General features: G+C 46.2%; 1 pseudogene; it reads left to right on the top strand.

Annotated features, from left to right (window-relative positions):
• The first annotated feature begins 4,047 nt into the window (after positions 1 to 4,047).
• LOC133762216 (ETS translocation variant 4-like) overlaps positions 4,048 to 17,321 on the top strand; it is a 43,364-nt pseudogene continuing 30,090 nt past the window's right edge.

Below are 17,321 nucleotides of genomic sequence, written 5' to 3' on the forward strand. Positions count from 1 at the left end.
TTCCTTGTTGTAATACTAAATTCTCCACCTAGGGGAGGAGTTTGCCTCCACCTGCTGACCCCTAAGGTGTGAAGAAGCCGGAAGGCACAGGCTCCTCTTATTCTAGGAGCAGGAGGGCCTCCCCCTCTTCCGCTGTATCCTGGACACTCCCCCCAGCCTCGCTATAAAACCCAGCTAAGTGCTGCTTGGAGAGGCAGCTTATTTGGGGGAACTAAACCCTCCCACTGAGTTCTCTGTCACCAAGTAAATAGACAAAGCTCTCCTCTGAACAACTCGGGCCAAGGCTCCCAGCAAGGCAGTCCTGCGTCCATGAACCCAAGGTCAGCTGAAGAAGAGCAGAGAAGACTCCGGAGAGAAAGGGACCTGGCACAGCCGTCCCGCCTCGCTGGTTCCTCCCACAGACAGCTGCACCCCCCGCGCTGTGAAACCCACCGTGGTTTTTAGAGTTGGGTCAAGTGGGAAGCGGACTGGCGAAGCAGCAGGCTCTCACCATGTCTCGGGTCCTATCTGCAGACAGCCTGTGCCCAGGGCGTTCTTAAACCCTTAGGGAAACCGGAGGGCAGAGCGAACCCTTCGCTCCACAGGTGCAGCCCTCGGGATTCACAGAGGTGATGCGGGAATCCAGTCCCACAGCTGATGGGCGGAGGACCCAGGACCTACACAGCAGCGGCCATGACCCTCTGATCAGTCGCACGGTCAGAAGCTCCTTCAGCCCTGCCTTGCCTGTGTTTCCTGCACTTGGCTTCTGACTCTGTGTGGCAGGCAGGGCTCCACGCGAAATGATCTGCACATCTGAGGTCACCTGTGCACCCTGGGACTCCTCCCGCCCCTAATGACGAGGTCCTGGGAACCCTCTCGTTCCGGAACCCTGCCCCAAGGACTCGTTCCCGTAGGACAGCCAACAATGGGCCAAGTGTCCTCTGATCCTGGGTTAACTTCTCCCGCCTTCTCAAAGGGTGGCCACAAATTAAAGGAAGAAAAACTATATTTAGACCACATCTTGCAGGCAAATATTACTTTTCAAAACAGCTGTTTCATGTTCTAGAAATAAAGGTACGTCTTATATTAAAAGACTCTGGGGTATAAAATTCTGAATGAGGGTGACTACGTAGGTTGATTTTTCCTCTTTGAAAATAATTCTCCAGAGGCTTTATCCGGGTATTCAGTCTGCTGATGCGATCGGCAGGACTTTCAGATTTTTCTAATTATATGCAATTTTTCAGAAACATCTAGTAATGTATGAAATGATAATTTATTCCATTTCTCTTCTGTTACACAAACTCCAAGAAAGAGATTACAGATTTTTTGTGTGTACAAACCATCCTGGTAAGTGCTTAGTGCCATTCGGATACCCTGATCTCAGTGTACCCCAGAGAGAGATGTAAAACAGGTTCCTCACCTGGTGGTCCCAGCAAGCCATCTCCTGACATGGACCCTGAGCTAACAGAGCCAAAGGAAAAGCAGGGAGCGACGTGACCCGGACACTGATGGCCTCATCCAGCAATCAGGAAGCACATCTTCAATGAAACAGAAGGCAACATATTTGCTTTGAAAAAATGGAAAACCAGGGTCCGGCACTGTGGCGTAGTGGGTTAACGCCGTGGCCTGAAGTGCCGGTTCTAGTCCCAGCTGCTCCTCTTCTGATCCAGCTCTCTGCTATGGCCTGGGAAACAAGTAGAAGATGGCCCAAGTCCTTGGGCCCCTGCACCTGTGTGGGAGACCTGGAAGAAACTGCTGGCTCCTGGCTCCAGATCGGCACAGCTCCGGCCGTTGCTGCCAACTGGGGAATGAACCATTGCATGGAAGACCCCTCTCTCTCTCTCTCTCTTTCTTTCTCTCTCTCTCTCTCTCTCTCTCTGCCTCTCCTCTCTCTGTGTAACTCTGGCTTTCAAATAAATAAATAACTCTTTAAAAAGAAATGGAAAACCAAGGGACCAGCACTGTGGCCTTGCTGGTAAAACTACCACATGTGATGCTGGCTTCCTACATGGCTATAGGTTCCAGCCCCAGCTGCTCCACTCCCAATCCAGCTCCCTGCTCTTAGCATGGGAAAGCAGTAGAAGATGGCCTGAGTGCTTGAGGCTCCCGAAGTGGGAGACTCCAAAGAAACTCCCGGCTGTGACCTTTGGCCTGTCTCAGCCCTGGCCATTGCAGCCACTTGGGGAGTGAATCAAGGGATGGAAGATCTCTCTCTTTCTCTCTTTCTGCACTTCTTCTTTCTCTGTAACTCTTTCAATAAACAAAGAGATAAATTTTTTATTTAAAGAGATAGAGACCTAAAAGAGGCAGAAAAAACACACGGGAAAATCCCTAACAGGGTCCTCCCTTGCCTAACCGACACCTATCACAATCATTAGATACAAGCCATGTCATATTTCTGTGCTTTATTAGGGGTGTTTACATATCCCTGCAAATAAACTCAAAGTCAGTTCAAGTTCAAATGAAAGCCCAATGCTGTAGAAGGAATCTATTATCCTTTTTTTTTTTTTTTTTTTTGACAGGCAGACTGGATAGTGAGAGAGAGAGACAGAGGGAAAGGTCTTCCTTTTCCGTTGGTTCACCCCTCAATGGCTGCTCCGGCCAGTGTGCTGCGGGCAGCGCACCGCGCTGATCCGAAGCCAGGAGCCAGGTGCTTCTCCCAGTCTCCCATGGGGTGCAGGGCCCAAGCACTTGGGCCATCCTCCACTGCACTCCCGGGCCACAGCAAAGAGCTGGACTGGAAGAGAAGCAACTGGGACAGAATCTGGCGCCCCGACCGGGACCAGAACCTACGGGACACATTTGAAGGCAGATTCTAATGCCAAAGAAATGAACAGCTTCATACGTGGGTAGGGAAATGACAGGTAAGTTTCATCCCTCTCTGAAATGTTGCCCAAAAAAAAAAAAAAAAAAGAACTCCTTATATGCACTAAACTGAGCAGCAATGAAAAATCGACAAATGCGTGACAATAAATGCAAATGAAGAGAGGGTAATCACATGCAGAACAACACGGCATGTGATGGGAAACACAAAGGTTAAAGTATTAACATGAAAACACAGGTATCTCCGTACGCCTTTAACTTGATATTTAGCAAAGAAAAAAGGGCTGCTGCTTTTGACGCAAACTCTGCACATCCATCCCACGCATGGGCCGTCCTGTGACAGCATGGCCGTGTTCAGACACACGGTGCCACACTACTCAGTGCTGCCTTTTCGCAGCGGTAGACCCCCCCCCCCCCGACTCCCAGCCCCTGGACACCATGGATGCATTTTCTGGCCCACAAGTGCGCTGTGGGGTTTCTTCTCTTCCTGTTCTGATTTCACTTTTCCCCTTTCCCCCTAGGGGCACTCACTGTTGTATGTTTGAGTCAGCCTTAGATGCACGCATCTCCTTGAAAGCTACACGGTGTTACTGCTCACGTGTGGGTTTTACTGGTTGTATTATTACCTTTTTGAAAAATACAGTTCAGGGGTCGGCACTGTGGCATAGCAGGTAGAGCCACCTCCTGTGACACTGGCATCCCATATGGGAACCAGTTTGAGTCCTGGCTGCTGCACTTCCAATCCAGCCCCCAGCTAATGCACCTGGGAAAGCAGCTAAAGATTGCCCAAGTGATCTGGGACTCCAAGTGGGAGTGCCAACATATGGGGTGCCAGCACCACAGGCTACAGCTTCACCCACTGTACCCAGTGCCAGCCCCTCAAGGAGTAGCCTCACCCCTGCACCAAACACGTTGGGGCACCTTTTCAGGCGACTACTGGCCATCCATATGTCTTTGTTGATGAAGTGTGCGCTCAAACCCTTGTCCGCTTTTTAATTAGTCTTTTTAGTGTTGCATTGAAAGTCCCTACTTTGCCCAACACCAGTCCCTCGCGACACAGAACTGGCACCACACAGCCATCGAGTGGCCAACCGCTGCCTTCCGGAGTGCAGGAGCAATTCCCTCACAGAGCCAATGGAAGCGAGCAGCTCCAAGCAAGCAACAAGGGAAGACTGAGAACCCACTGTGCCAGGCCCTGTGCCAGGGCCCCTGGTGAGTCATCCCCATGTCTGCCGTTCTGTGACTATGGACCCAGAACTCAGGGATAATGTCGCTCCTCCGTTTTTAGCAGGGGAGAGCCAAACGCTGAGACAGCCGAAGCGTCCGGAGTCCCACGGTGCACGGCGGGCTCCCGGCCTGCCCCGGGGGTGCTGCAATGAGCCAAACCCAATCCTGCAGCCTGGAGATCTGAGCAAAGGGGGACAAGTGGCTTCCTCTCTGGTGATGAGGTGAGAAAACTTCCATTCGTCACCACCCCCTACTCCGCATGGGCAGCCTCCAGAAACTTCTTACACTAGGAGCTCCAAAAAGTTCATGGAAAATGGGATTACAGTATGTTTATCTTGATGAAAAAGATTTGAAATCCAGGCATATGGGGGGGCCTTGAAAAACTTCATGGCTAACGGTATTATGGAAAAACTATGGATTTCAAATATTTTTGCGTCCTAATACACTTGCCTTTTAATCCCCTTCCCACACACTCTCTGAAGTCCCTGTGTATCCAGCTTATGAATGTACTTTCTTCAGAAGAGTCCTCTAAACCAGAGAAACTGCAGTTCACAGAATGTAAGAGGCTGCTACAGTCTGCACAGCCAGGCGGTAACAAACCCTGGCCCAGAACCGAGCGTCCCACAAGCCCCTAGGCTGATCCCTCTCCCCAGGAGCAACACAAAGACTGAATCTACTTACTCCATAATTAGCCTTTTGTGGTGTGTGTGTGTGTGTGTGTTTTTTTGGTTTTTTTTTTTTTTTTTTTTTTTTTTTTTTTTACTGACCACGTTCAAATGTCTTGATTCCAAATATGTAGGCACCTAACCTACTGATTCACAATGACTGTTAAATTATCTTGCCAGGCCACCATTCTACCCTTAAACTCTGGATAAAAGATGAAGAAAGAACTGTGACAAATTTTGTGGGGAAAATGACAATGTAATTCTACAGAACAATAAATGCTTCTTGCAAGGTATCTTGCCTACTTATTTATTTATTTATTTGACAGGCAGAGTGGACAGTGAGAGAGAGAGACAGAGAGAAAGGTCTTCCTTTTGCCGTTGGTTCACCCTCCAATGGCCGCCGCGGTAGCGCGCTGCGGCCGGCGCACCGTGCTGTTATTTATTTGGCAGGCAGAGTGACAGACAAAGAGAGGGAGAGAGAGATCTTGCAACTGCTGGTTCCCTTCCCAGAGGCCACAACAGCTAGGGAACCACAAACTCCAGCTGGGTCTCCCACATGGGTGGCAGGGGCACAAGTACTTGGGTCATCCTCCTCCGCCTCCCCACGTGCATAAGCAGGGAGCTGGATCCAAAGTGGGGCGGCCACGACTCAACCTGATGCTCTGATATAGGGTGCCGGCATCCCCAGCGGCAGCCCGACCTGGTGCACCACAGCCCTGACCCCTGTTGTGACATTCTGACACATAAGCGACCGTGAAGTGTATAACCAACCTTCACACTGGAAAAGGGAAGCACAGAATCACAGATGCACTAAAATATCCAGGTCAGACTTCACCATTTAACTCTCGAAATTCAAGTTTTTACAAGAGGCATAAGGTCTAACCTGTGCCCACTGCAGCCTGTCATAAAGAAAAAGCAACACATGCTCTTCTTCATTGGAGACACTGTTTGGGGATCAAAACAACGTGGATAAAAGACTCCCAAATACCGACAGAGATCTAAAAACCCTCCAAGCAGTTGAGAGTGTACTGTGGTATTTTAATAGGGGGCTTGCTGCCACCAAGTGGTTTCCTAAATCTATTTAACTCTCTAACTGGTGTTTCTTAAATTCTCTCTCAAAGCATCTTGCTAGACTCCCAAGCTTTGCATCACAATAAGCTAATGTAGGGATCCCTTTGACAATACTGATGTCTGCCTCCCAACCCCTGACCCTCTGGTTAATTGGTAATGGGGTATGACCCTATCACTGTCATTTTTTTTAAAGATTTGTTTATTATTTCTTTATTCATTTATTTGAAAGGCAGAATGACAGACACACAGAGATCATCCATGTGCTGGTTGGCTCCCCAAATGCCCACAACAGCCAGGGCTGGGCCAGGCTGAAGCCAGAAGCGGAGAACTCCATCCAGGTCTTCCATGTGTGTGCAGGGACCCATGTACTTGCTCTGTCATTCGCTGCCTTCCCGGACGCATTATCAGGAGGCTGGATGGGAAGCAGAGTAGCCCGGACACAAACCTGCTCTCCAGTGTGGGATGCAGCCTTTGTGAGCAGCAGCTTAACCCACTGTGCCAAAACGCCCACTCCTTACAGATTATTTAAAGTTTTCCAGATGATGCGAATGTACAAAAAAGTTTGGGAACTGCTATCAGGGGATTAGAGATCATTGCATGATGGCTACTTCACAGACGAGGGAGTGCAGGAGGCCAAGAGCAAGGACTCCCTGGCTAGTCCTGGGGTCACTTATACTCTGAAGTGCATGTCTCAGGCGCAGGTGCAGGCACCGCGGTTACAGCGCCACTTGGGATGACCACGTCCCACACTGGAGGGTCTGCTTCAAGTCCAGCTCCCGCTTCTGATCCAGCCTTTCACTAATGCGTAACCTGGGAAACAGCAGAGGATGGCTCAAGTCCTTGGGCCCCAGCCACCCACATAGGAGACCAGGATGGAGTTCCTGGCTTCCTCCTGTAGCTTGCCCATTCCTGGTTGTTGCAGGCTTTTGGGAGGTGAACTAAAAAACGCAAGATCTTTCTTATTCCATTTCTCTGTCTCTCTGCCTTTTAAACAAAATTAAGTAAATAAATTAACACAAATTAAAGTATTTGTCTCACTGAAACAGGCACCACCACTCCCCACCCCCACCCCCCCCATAATCTGGTCTCAGCTGTAAACACAAATACTGAGACTCCTGGTATATAGCCCTCAGGACCACAGGATTTTGAAAACAAGGTGGGGCATCCTTCTCGGGGCTGATGTAGGTGCAAATGGGACTACAGCTAACTGAACAGTGTAGGTACTGAGGCAGTACCTACTTGTACAGATTTTTAACCATTTTGATTTCAGTCATTCATTCACCAAATATTGGCTGTCCTCATTAATGTGGAAAACCAGCTTGTGGACTTTATCTCATGACTGATCAATTCACAGAAAAATGTCATTTGACTTGTTTCTCACATTCTGAATGAATCTTTCAATCTACCAAAACGATTAACAGTTCAATCATCTTTGATAGGAGTTGGATCTGTAACTGCCTTGCGGTTTCATAAAATTATTCATTACACATTTAACTCATGCTTGAGGGTATTTTAACAGTGCCCAGTATCCTCTCAGGGTGATCTACATTGTCAGAACAAACACATTATTGTAATTGTTAAGCAACTGCCTAAAAACTGAAAGCCAAAAGCAACCAGGCATAGCAATCTTGATATCACATAAAACAGACTTTAAATCAAAAACTGTAAACAGAAAAAAATTCAGCAAGAAGACATGACAGTCATAGAATATATATGCACCTAACACAAGACCACCCAGACATACACAAAAAATACTGTTAGACCTAGAGGGGGAGATAGACTGCAATACAATAGCAGTGGGTGACTTTCACGCCCCACACTCATCAATGCACAGGTCATCCAGACAGAAAAATCAATGAAGATACTCTGGAGCTGAAACATACTATTGAGCAAATGGACCTAACAGACATTTGCAGGACATTTCATCCAACAGCTACAGAATCACATTCTTCTCAACAGCATGTGGAACATTTTCTAGGAGAGACCGCATATTAGCCCACAAATCAAGTCTCCGCAAATGTACAAAGACTGAAATCATGCCATGTATCTTCTCAGACCACAGAGGAATACAACAAGGAATCAAGAAGAAGAAGAATAGAACACTCATAAATAATTGGAAATTAAACAACATGCTACTGAATGATCAATGGGCCATTCAAGAAATTAAAAAGGAAATCAAAAACTTCCTTGAAATAAATGAAAATGCAACAGCAAAATCTGTGGTATACAGCAAAAACAGAATTAAAAGGGAAGGTTATAGCATTAGGTGCTTACACTGAAAAAGAGAACTGTCACAAATTAAAGATCAAATGATGCATCTTTAAGACTTAGAAAAACAAGGACAAACCAAACTAAAATCACCAGGAGTAGAGAAACAATAAAATTGAAAGACATCAATAAAATTGAAACTAAAAGAAAAATCAATAAAACAAAAAGTTGGTTTTTTGAGAGATAAAGAAAATATTTAAAATTCTAGCCAGACTAAGAAAAAGAGAGAAAATATTCAAATAAATAAAATTAGAGATGAAAAAGGAGAGTTTACCACTGACACCACTGAAATACAAAGATCATAAGAAAGTTCTACGAAGAACTGTGTGCCAATGAACTGGAAAACCTAGAAGAAATGGATAAATTCCTGGATTTGTATAACTACCAGATTAACTCAAGAAGATACAGACAGGGCTGGCGCCGGGGCTCACTAGGCTAACGCTCTGCCTGCGGCGCTGGCACACCGGGTTCTAGTCCCGGTTGGGGCGCCGGATTCTGTCCCGGTTGCTCCTCTTCCAGTCCAGCTCTCTGCTGTGGCCCAGGAGTGCAGTGGAGGATGGCCCAAATGCTTGGGCCCTGCACCCGCATGGGAGACCAGGAGAGGCACCTGGCTCCTGGCTTCGGATCAGCGCGGTGCACCGACCACAGCACCACAGCCACAGCAGCCATTGGAGGGTGAACCAACGGTAAAGGAAGACCTTTCTCTCTGTCTCTCTCTCACTGTGCACTCTGCCTATCAAAAAATAAATAAATAAAATTTTTAAAAAAGAAGATACAAACCACCTAAACAGACCTGTAACAAGCAAGGCAACTGAACCCATCATCAAAAGTCTTTCATCAAGAATACGTGCAAGACCTGATGGCTTTAAACTTAATTCTACCAAACATTCAAAGAGGAAGTAATTCAAGTATTCTTCAAATTATTCCAAAATATTGAACAGGATGGAACCCTGCCAAACTCTTTTTGAGGCCAGCACTACTTTGATACCAAAATCAAACAAATATGACATAAAAAGAAAAATACAGACCTGTATCCTTAATGAACATAGATCAAAGTTTCTCAACAGAATACTAACAAATTGAATCCAAAATCACATCAAAAAGATCATATATCATAATCAAGTGAAACATGTCAGAAATAAGATAGTTCACAAATCAATAAACGTTATAAATCACATCCATAGACTGAAGTACATAAACCATACAGTCATCTCAACACATGCAGAGAAAGCATTTGATAAGATTCAACACCCGGCACTGGCGCTGTGGTGTGGCAGGTTAAGCCTCTGCCTGCAGTGCCAGCATCCCATATGGGTGCCAGGGTTCAAGTCCTGGCTGCTCTGTTTCCCATCCAGCTCCCTGCTAATACAGCTGGGAAAGCAGCTGAAGATGGCCCAAGTCCTTGGGACCCTGTATCCATGTGGGAGACCTAGAAGAAGCTCCTGGTTCCTGGCTTTCACCTGGCACAGAGTTGGCTATGAGAGCCACTTGTCAAAGGAACCAACAGATAGAAGACTGACTCTCCCTGTCTCACTCTCTCTATCTCTCTCTCTCTCTCCCTCTCTCTCTCTGCCTCTGCCTTGTGCTCTCTGTAACTCAGAATTTCAAATAAACAAATAAATTTTTAAAAAAAAAAATTCAACACCCCTTCATGCTAAAAACCCTCTACAAATCAGGTATAAGAGGAAACACTGCTCAGAATTATAAAGGCTATATATCACAATACCATACTGAACAGAAAAAACTGAAAGCATTTCCCCTTAGATCTGGAACAAGACAAGGACATCCACTTTCTCCACTTTTATTAATACAGTGTAAGATCTCTGCAAGGGAAATTATCAAACATTAATGAAGGAAATCATCAAGGACAAAAAAAGGAAAGGTATTCCTTGCTCATGGATCAGGAAAATCAGTATCATTAAAATGTCTTGGGGCCAGCGCTTTGGCGTAGTGAGTAAAGCCACCACCTGCAGTGTTGGCATCCCATATGGGCACCGGTTCAAGTCCCAACTGCTCCACTTTTGATCCAGCTCTCTGCTAAGGCCTGGGAGGTAGTAGAGGATGGCCCAAGTCTTTGGGCACCCGCACCCACATGGGAGACCTGGAGGAGCTCCTGGCTCCTGGCTTTGGATCGGCACAGCTCCTGGCCATTGTACCTATCTGGGGAGTCAACCAGCAGATGGAAGACACACACTCTCTCTCTCTCTCTCTCTCTCTGCCTCTCTGTAATTCTGCCTTTCAAATAAATAAACACATCTTTTTAAAAAAAAGTCTATACTACCTAAAATCATCTATGGATTCAATGTGAGCCCTACCAAAACACCAATGACATGCTTTACAGAGTTAGAAAAAGAGGCCAGTGCTGCGGCATAGTGGGCAAAGCTGCTGCCTGCAGTGCCGGCATCCCATACTGGCTCTGGTTAGAGTCCCAGCTGCCCCACTTCCAATCCAGGTCTCTGCTAAGGCCTGGGAAAGCAGTGGAAGATGGACCAAGTCCTTGGGCCCCTGCACCCATGTGGGAGACCTGAAAAAAGCTCTTGGCTCCTGGCTTTGGATCAGCACAGCTCCGGCCACTGCAGCTATCTGAGAATTAGAAAAAGTAATCCTAAAATCCCTATCTAATCACAGAGACCCACAATAGCAAAAGCAATGCTGAATAAGAAAAATCAAGCTGGAGGCATCACAATACCTGATTTCTTTATATATAAAGTTTTTTTTATTTATTTGAAAGTCAGAGTTACACAGAGAGAGAAGGAGAGGCAGAGATAGAGAGGTCTTCTATCCGCTGGTTCACTCCCCTATTGGCTACAACAGCTGGAGCTGAGCTGATCTAAAACCAGGAGCCAGAAGTTTCTTCTGGGTCTCCCACACGAGTGCAGGGGCCCAGGGACTTGGGCCATCATCTTCTTTTTTTTTTTTTTTTATTAAACTTTTATTTAATGAATATAAATTTCCAAAGTACAGCTTATGGGTTACAATGGCTTCCCCCTCCCAAAACTTTCCTCCCACCCACAACCCTCCCCCCTCCCGCTCCCTCTCCCCTTCCTATCACATCATGATTCATTTTCAATTCTCTTTGTATACAAAAGATCAGTTTAGTATATATTAGGTAACGATTTCAACAGTTTGCCCCCATATAGCAACACAAAGTGAAAAGAAAAGAAAAAAAAATACTGTTGGAGTACTAGTTATAGCATTAAATAAGGGTGTACAGCACATTAAAGACAGAGATCCTACATAATATTTTTTTAATTAATTAATTTTCTATGCCATTTCCAATTTAACACCAGGTTTTTTTTTTTTTCATTTCCAATTATCTTTATATACAGAAGATCGATTCAGTATGTAATTAGTAAAGATCTCATCAGTTTGTACCCACGCAGAAACACAAAGTGTAAAAATACTGTTTCAGTACTAGTTACAGCATCACTGCACATTAGACAACACATTAAGGACAGATCCCACATGGGATGTAAGTACACAGTGACTCCTGTTGCTGACTTAACAATTTGACACTCCTGTTCATGGCGTCAGTAATCTCCCTAGGCTCTAGTCATGAGTTGTTGGGCCATCTTCTACTGCTTTCCCAGGCTACAGCAGATAGCTGGATCGGAAGTGCCAGATCTTGAACCAGTGCCCAATTGGGATGCCGGCACTGTCAGTGGCAGCTTTACCTGCTATGCCACAGAGCTGGCCCCCACAAGACTTCACAGCATACTTCTAACCTACGGTATTCAAAACATCATGGCACTGTCATAAAAACCAATACACAGATCAATGGAACAGTATAGAGTGCCCAGAAATTAATCCAAATACATATAGCCAACTAATTTTTGACAAAAGTGCTCAGAACATACAGTGGAGTAAGGATAGTCTATTGAATAGTGCTGGCAAAACTGGGTATATATGTGTAGAAGAATGAAATTAGATCCATACCTCTCACCATATAAAAAAATCAATTCAAGATGGATCAAAGACCTACATTTAAGATCTGAGACTATAAAGATGCCACAAGAAAACACAGGGGAAACAGTCCAAGACATTCGTATAGGGCATGAGCTCTTGGACAAGACCTCCAAAGCACAGGCAACAAAAGCAAAACCAAATAAATGGAGCTATATTAAACTCAGGGGCTTTTGCATAGCAAAGGAAATGGTCGGTAGGGTGAAAAGACATCAAACAGAATAGCGAGTATTTACAAACCACCTATCCAACAAAGAATTAATATCCCAGATATAGTCTGCAACTTTAAAAAAAACTTTAAAAATATGTTATCTAAAAAAAGAAAGAGGCTGGCGCGGTGGCTCACTAGGCTAATCCTCCACCTTGCGGTGCTGGCAAGGTAAATTTTTTTTTCTTTTTGACAGGCAGAGTGGACAGTGAGAGAGAGACAGAGAGAAAGGTCTTCCTTTACCGTTGATTCACCCTCCAATGGCCGCCGTGGCCGGCACACCGCGCTGATCCGAAGGCAGGAGCCAGGTGCTTCTCCTGGTCTCCCATGCAGGTGCAGGGCCCAAGCATTTGGGCCATCCTCCACTGCACTCCCGGGCCACAGCAGAGAGCTGGCCTGGAAGAGGGGCAACCAGGATAGAATCCGGCGCCCCAAGCGGGACTAGAACCCGGTGTGCCAGCGCCGCAAGGCAGAGGATTAGCCTGTTAAGCCACGGCGCTGGCCACCAACTGGGTTTTACGGTGTCTACTGGGTTGAAAACTCACTGTGATATTAGGAGTGAAACTATTGTGATGTCTAACCTCAATATTCTGTGAAGTGATGTGAACTATGAAAGAGTATCACTTCCTTGTGTTTCAAAATGTGTTCTATTATCCTTGAATTTAAAAAATAACTAAAGAAAAAGATAAGTAATTTTAAATGGTGATTTTTTTTTCTAAATGACATCATAACTCAACAAAAATGGTGACTTCTATATGCCAGGCACTTATCTAATCATTTAAAATCATTTCACAGTGGGCATCTGGCCTGGGAGTTAAGGCACCAATTAGGACAGCCGCATCCCACACTCGAGTTCCTGCCTTTCACTCCTGGTTCCAGATTCTCTCTTCCCTGGGTGACAGTGGCAGTAAGGCAAGTGATTGGTTCCTGCAGTCCTGTAGGAGCCCTGGACTGTACGGCCAGACCCATCCTTCTCCCCAGCCCCAAGCCACCGTGGCCACTTCGGGGACGACCCAGTAGATGCAAGCACTCATATTCTCTCACTTTCTCTCTCTCTCTCTCTCTCTCTCTCTCTCTGTTTGAGCAAAGCCTGTTAAGTAGTAGGTGTTCAGGAATTAGATGCCCTAATGACTATTTTCTATTATTCTGAAAGAGACTTGGGATGATTCACTCGTCTTTAGGATTACAAAGGCCCTTCAAAAAGTTTGTGTGGAAACAGAATTAAAGCGGAATAATTTGGTGCAAAAAAAAAAAAAAATGTTGGAATCCATGCACAGTTTTCACAATAAGCATTTTCCACAAGCTTTTTGAAGTACTCTCTCATTTCTGTAGCATTTGTAGAGCTGCAGAATTACAGATACATAAACTGAATCCTTACTCTACCCCCTGCATTGTCAAGGAAAAGAGAAACTTAGGAAAGAGATTTGCCAAAAGCTTTAGAAAGAGACAAAAGTAGACAGCAGTGTTTTGCACATTTAACAAGCATTGGTAGAGAAGCCAGAAAGTACAGATCACTCCCCTCGATCAAGGTGCAGGACCAGAACAATAGGGATGCACTCTGGCCCCATGAGAGCCTGCAACCAGGCTTCTGCCCCAGCCAGTGCCTGCAACTACGGCAGAGTCCCTGAGGGAAAGGGGCGGAGTGTGGCCTGGCAGTGGGACTGCCCCGAGTCACAGCTGCAGTTAAAATCCTGGAGCTGTGGTCCTTGAGAGATTGTGTGATCAGTGGTTAAAAACATGGAATCGGTGGCCAGCATCGCGGTGCAATAGGTTAAGCTGTCGCCCGGTATGCTGGCACCCATATGGGCACCAGTCTGAGACTTGGCTGCTCCACTTCTGATCCAGCTCCCCGTTACTGTGCTTTGAAAAGCAGCAAAAGATGGCCCAATTTGTTGGGACCCTGCATCCATGGGAGAAACCTGGATGAAGCTCCCGGCTCCTTGGCCATTGTGGCCATTTGGGAAGTGAACCAGTGGATGAAAACTCAGTATCGCTCATTCGTTATCTCTGTGTGTGTGTGTGTAACTCTGCCTTTTAAATAAATAAATCTTTAAAAAAAACAAAAAGCATGGAATTAGAGCCTGCATACCCAGGATCTAACGGCTTCTCCACCACTGTGTATCTGAGTAACTGTAGGCAAATTCCACAGCATCTGTAAGCCCTGCTTCCGTTTTACCTTGTCAAGAAAGGAGTACCAGTGTCTCCATCTTAGTCTGCCGTAGAAACACATGCCAGGCGTGCTGGCTGATGTAACAGACACGTATCACTCCCAGCTCTGCAAGCTGGAAGTTTAGGGTCAGGGTGCCCCCAAGTTGGTTCTCCCTGAATGCGTTCTCCCCAGCTTGCAGACAGCTGCCTTCTGGGGGTCATGTTCACGGGGTCTTTCCTCCGTGGTGACCACGACGCTGGAAATCACTGTGGTGTCAGGGAGGAGGGAAATGGCTCTGATGCCGAACCTCAGTTGTTCATAAAATTCTTTGAACGGCGAAAGATTATCCCTGTTTGGGTTTCAAAATAAAATATATCCTCCTTGATTGTAAAGACTGAAGAAAATGGGGCTGGCGCTATGGTATAGCGGGTAAAGCCACTGCCAGCAGGGCTGGCATCCCCAAATGAACGCTAGTTCAAGTCCCGGCTGCTCCACTTCCAATGCAGCTCTCTGCTGTGGCCTGGGAAAGCAGTGGAAGATGGCCTAAGTCCTTGGGCCCCTGCACCTGTGTGGGAGATGCAGAAGAGGTGCCTGGCTCTTGGCTTTGGATCAGTGCAGCTCCGACCATTGCAATCAACTGGGGATTGAACCATCAGATGGACGACCTGTACCTCTCTGCCTCTCCTTCTCTCTGTGTGTAACTCTACCTTTCAAATAAATAAATAAATCTTCAAAAAAAAACTAAAGAAAGAAAAAGACAAGTAGTTTTAAATGGTTATTTTTAAAATACTGAGATCATAATAGCTGGTATAAACAACTTTTTGCAAGGACACCAGTCAGCCTGGACTAGGACACCCTCTAACTGCTTTGTTCTCACTTGATCATCTCCCTAACGCCATGTTTCCAAACACAGCCACATTCTGAGATATTAAGGCTTAGGGACTCGGCAGAATTTTGTAGAGAGGGACCGGCGCCATGCAGTGGCAGGTAAAACCACCACCAGCATTCCATATGGGTGTCGGTTCGTGTCCCAGCTGCTCCACGGCTTATCCAGCTGTCGGCTATGGCCTGGGAAAGCAGTAGAAGATGGCTCAAGTCCTCGGGCCCCTGCACCCACATAGGAGACCCAGAAGAAGCTCCTGGCTTCGGATCGGCACAGCTTCAGCCACTGCAACCATCTAGAGAATGAGCCAGCAAATGGAAGACCACCCCCCCACCCTCTATTTATCAATCTATCTCTGCCTCTGCCTCTCTGTAACTCAGATTTTCAAATAAAACTTTAAAAAAAAAAAAGAATTTTGGAGAGAGTACAGCCCACAACAGTCAGTTTCATAACATGTAAAGATAATTAGAAGAAGTCATGCAAGGAGACTGCTTAGCAAGCTACCTGACAGAGGGCTGCTATTCGATAAACAAGAAAACTACGTGTGCTGATGAAGATGTTCACTGTAGTGGTAGTCACAGGCATCAAAACTCATTGAAACTGGCCGGCGCCATGGCTCAATAGGCTAATCCTCCACCTGCAGCACCAGCACACCGTGTTCTAGTCCCGGTCGGGGCACCGGATTCTGTCCCGGTTGCCCCTCTTCCAGGCCAGCTCTCTGCTGTGAGTGCAGTGGAAGATGGCCCAAGTGCTTGGGCCCTGCACCCCATGGGAGACCAGGAGAAGCACCTGTCTCCTGGCTTCGGATCAGCGCGGTGCGCTGGCTGCGGCGGCCATTGGAGGGTGAACCAATGGCAAAAAGGAAGACCTTTCTCTCTCTCTCACTGTCCATTCTGCCTGTCAAAAAAATAAAAAATAAAACCTCAGTGAAACTGACTAGTACCCCAGTCCACAGCCAGATGCACCACCTGAGAGAGCAGCAGCCCAGCTGGAGCAAGGCCGGCCAGCCTGGAACCCAGGCCACTGAGTCCGCCACATCCTCGCCCGTGGTGGTCGCAGTGGGAGAGCCACATGGACCCTGTACTGAGGCATCTTCTTGGAAGCAAAGTCAGCACAAGCTATGCAACCAACGTCCCAGCGCACATCGGTAACGAGAGAGTGCACCATGGAAGCCACCTATAAAATCAGTAGAGGCAACCGACCCATCCTCCCTGCAATCGCCAACGCAGCGACACAAGAAACACGAAAAGCAAACTAACACGATGCCTCTCCCAGGAAACGCATTACCTCTCTAACAAAAGCCCTCCCCCTCAGAAAAAGGGAGATGACTGTCTAACAAATTCAAAATAATGATTTTAAGGAAACGTCATGAGATACAAGAGAATACAATTTCATGAAGTCAAGAAGACAATTCATGATACAAATGAGAAATTAAAACTATAGAGATCATCAAATGAACCAAGCAGAAAACATGGAGCTAAAAACTCCATAAATACAACTTAAATTACAGTTAAGAGCTGCAATATCAACATAGATCAGCCAGAGCCAAGAGTTTCTGAGCTTGAAGACGAAGTCTTTTGAAATCACTCAGAGAAAAGAGGGGGAAAAAAAGCTCAAAAGAACAAAGAAAGCCTATAGAACAAGGGACACCAATAAGCAAGCAAACTTTATGACTATATGTACTCTAGAAGGAGGAAAGGGAAAATGCAGAGAAAACCTATGTAACAAAGTAACTGCTGAAAACTTCACAAATCTTGGGAAAAGTACGTACACATTCAGGTCTAGAAAAGTAAAAGGACCCTTTATAAACTCGACCAAAAAGAACTTCTCAGAGACATGTCATATTCAAACTGTCAAAAGAAAGAGCGCAAGAGAGAATTCTGACAACTTGAAGAGAAAACATCAATCAACGCACACACAAGGGAACCCCTCTTAAACGTACAGCGGACTTCTCAGTGGAAAGTGTGCAGGCTAGAGTAGCCCTGGAAAGTCAAGCTCAGAGCCCTGAAAGGGAAACCATGCCAGCCCAGCGCAACTACCCTTCAGAAATGAAGAAGGGTTAAGGCCTTTTCATGAAAAGCAAGA

Source organism: Lepus europaeus, chromosome 6, assembly GCF_033115175.1.
Source record: "Lepus europaeus isolate LE1 chromosome 6, mLepTim1.pri, whole genome shotgun sequence".
Lineage (NCBI taxonomy): Eukaryota > Metazoa > Chordata > Mammalia > Lagomorpha > Leporidae > Lepus > Lepus europaeus.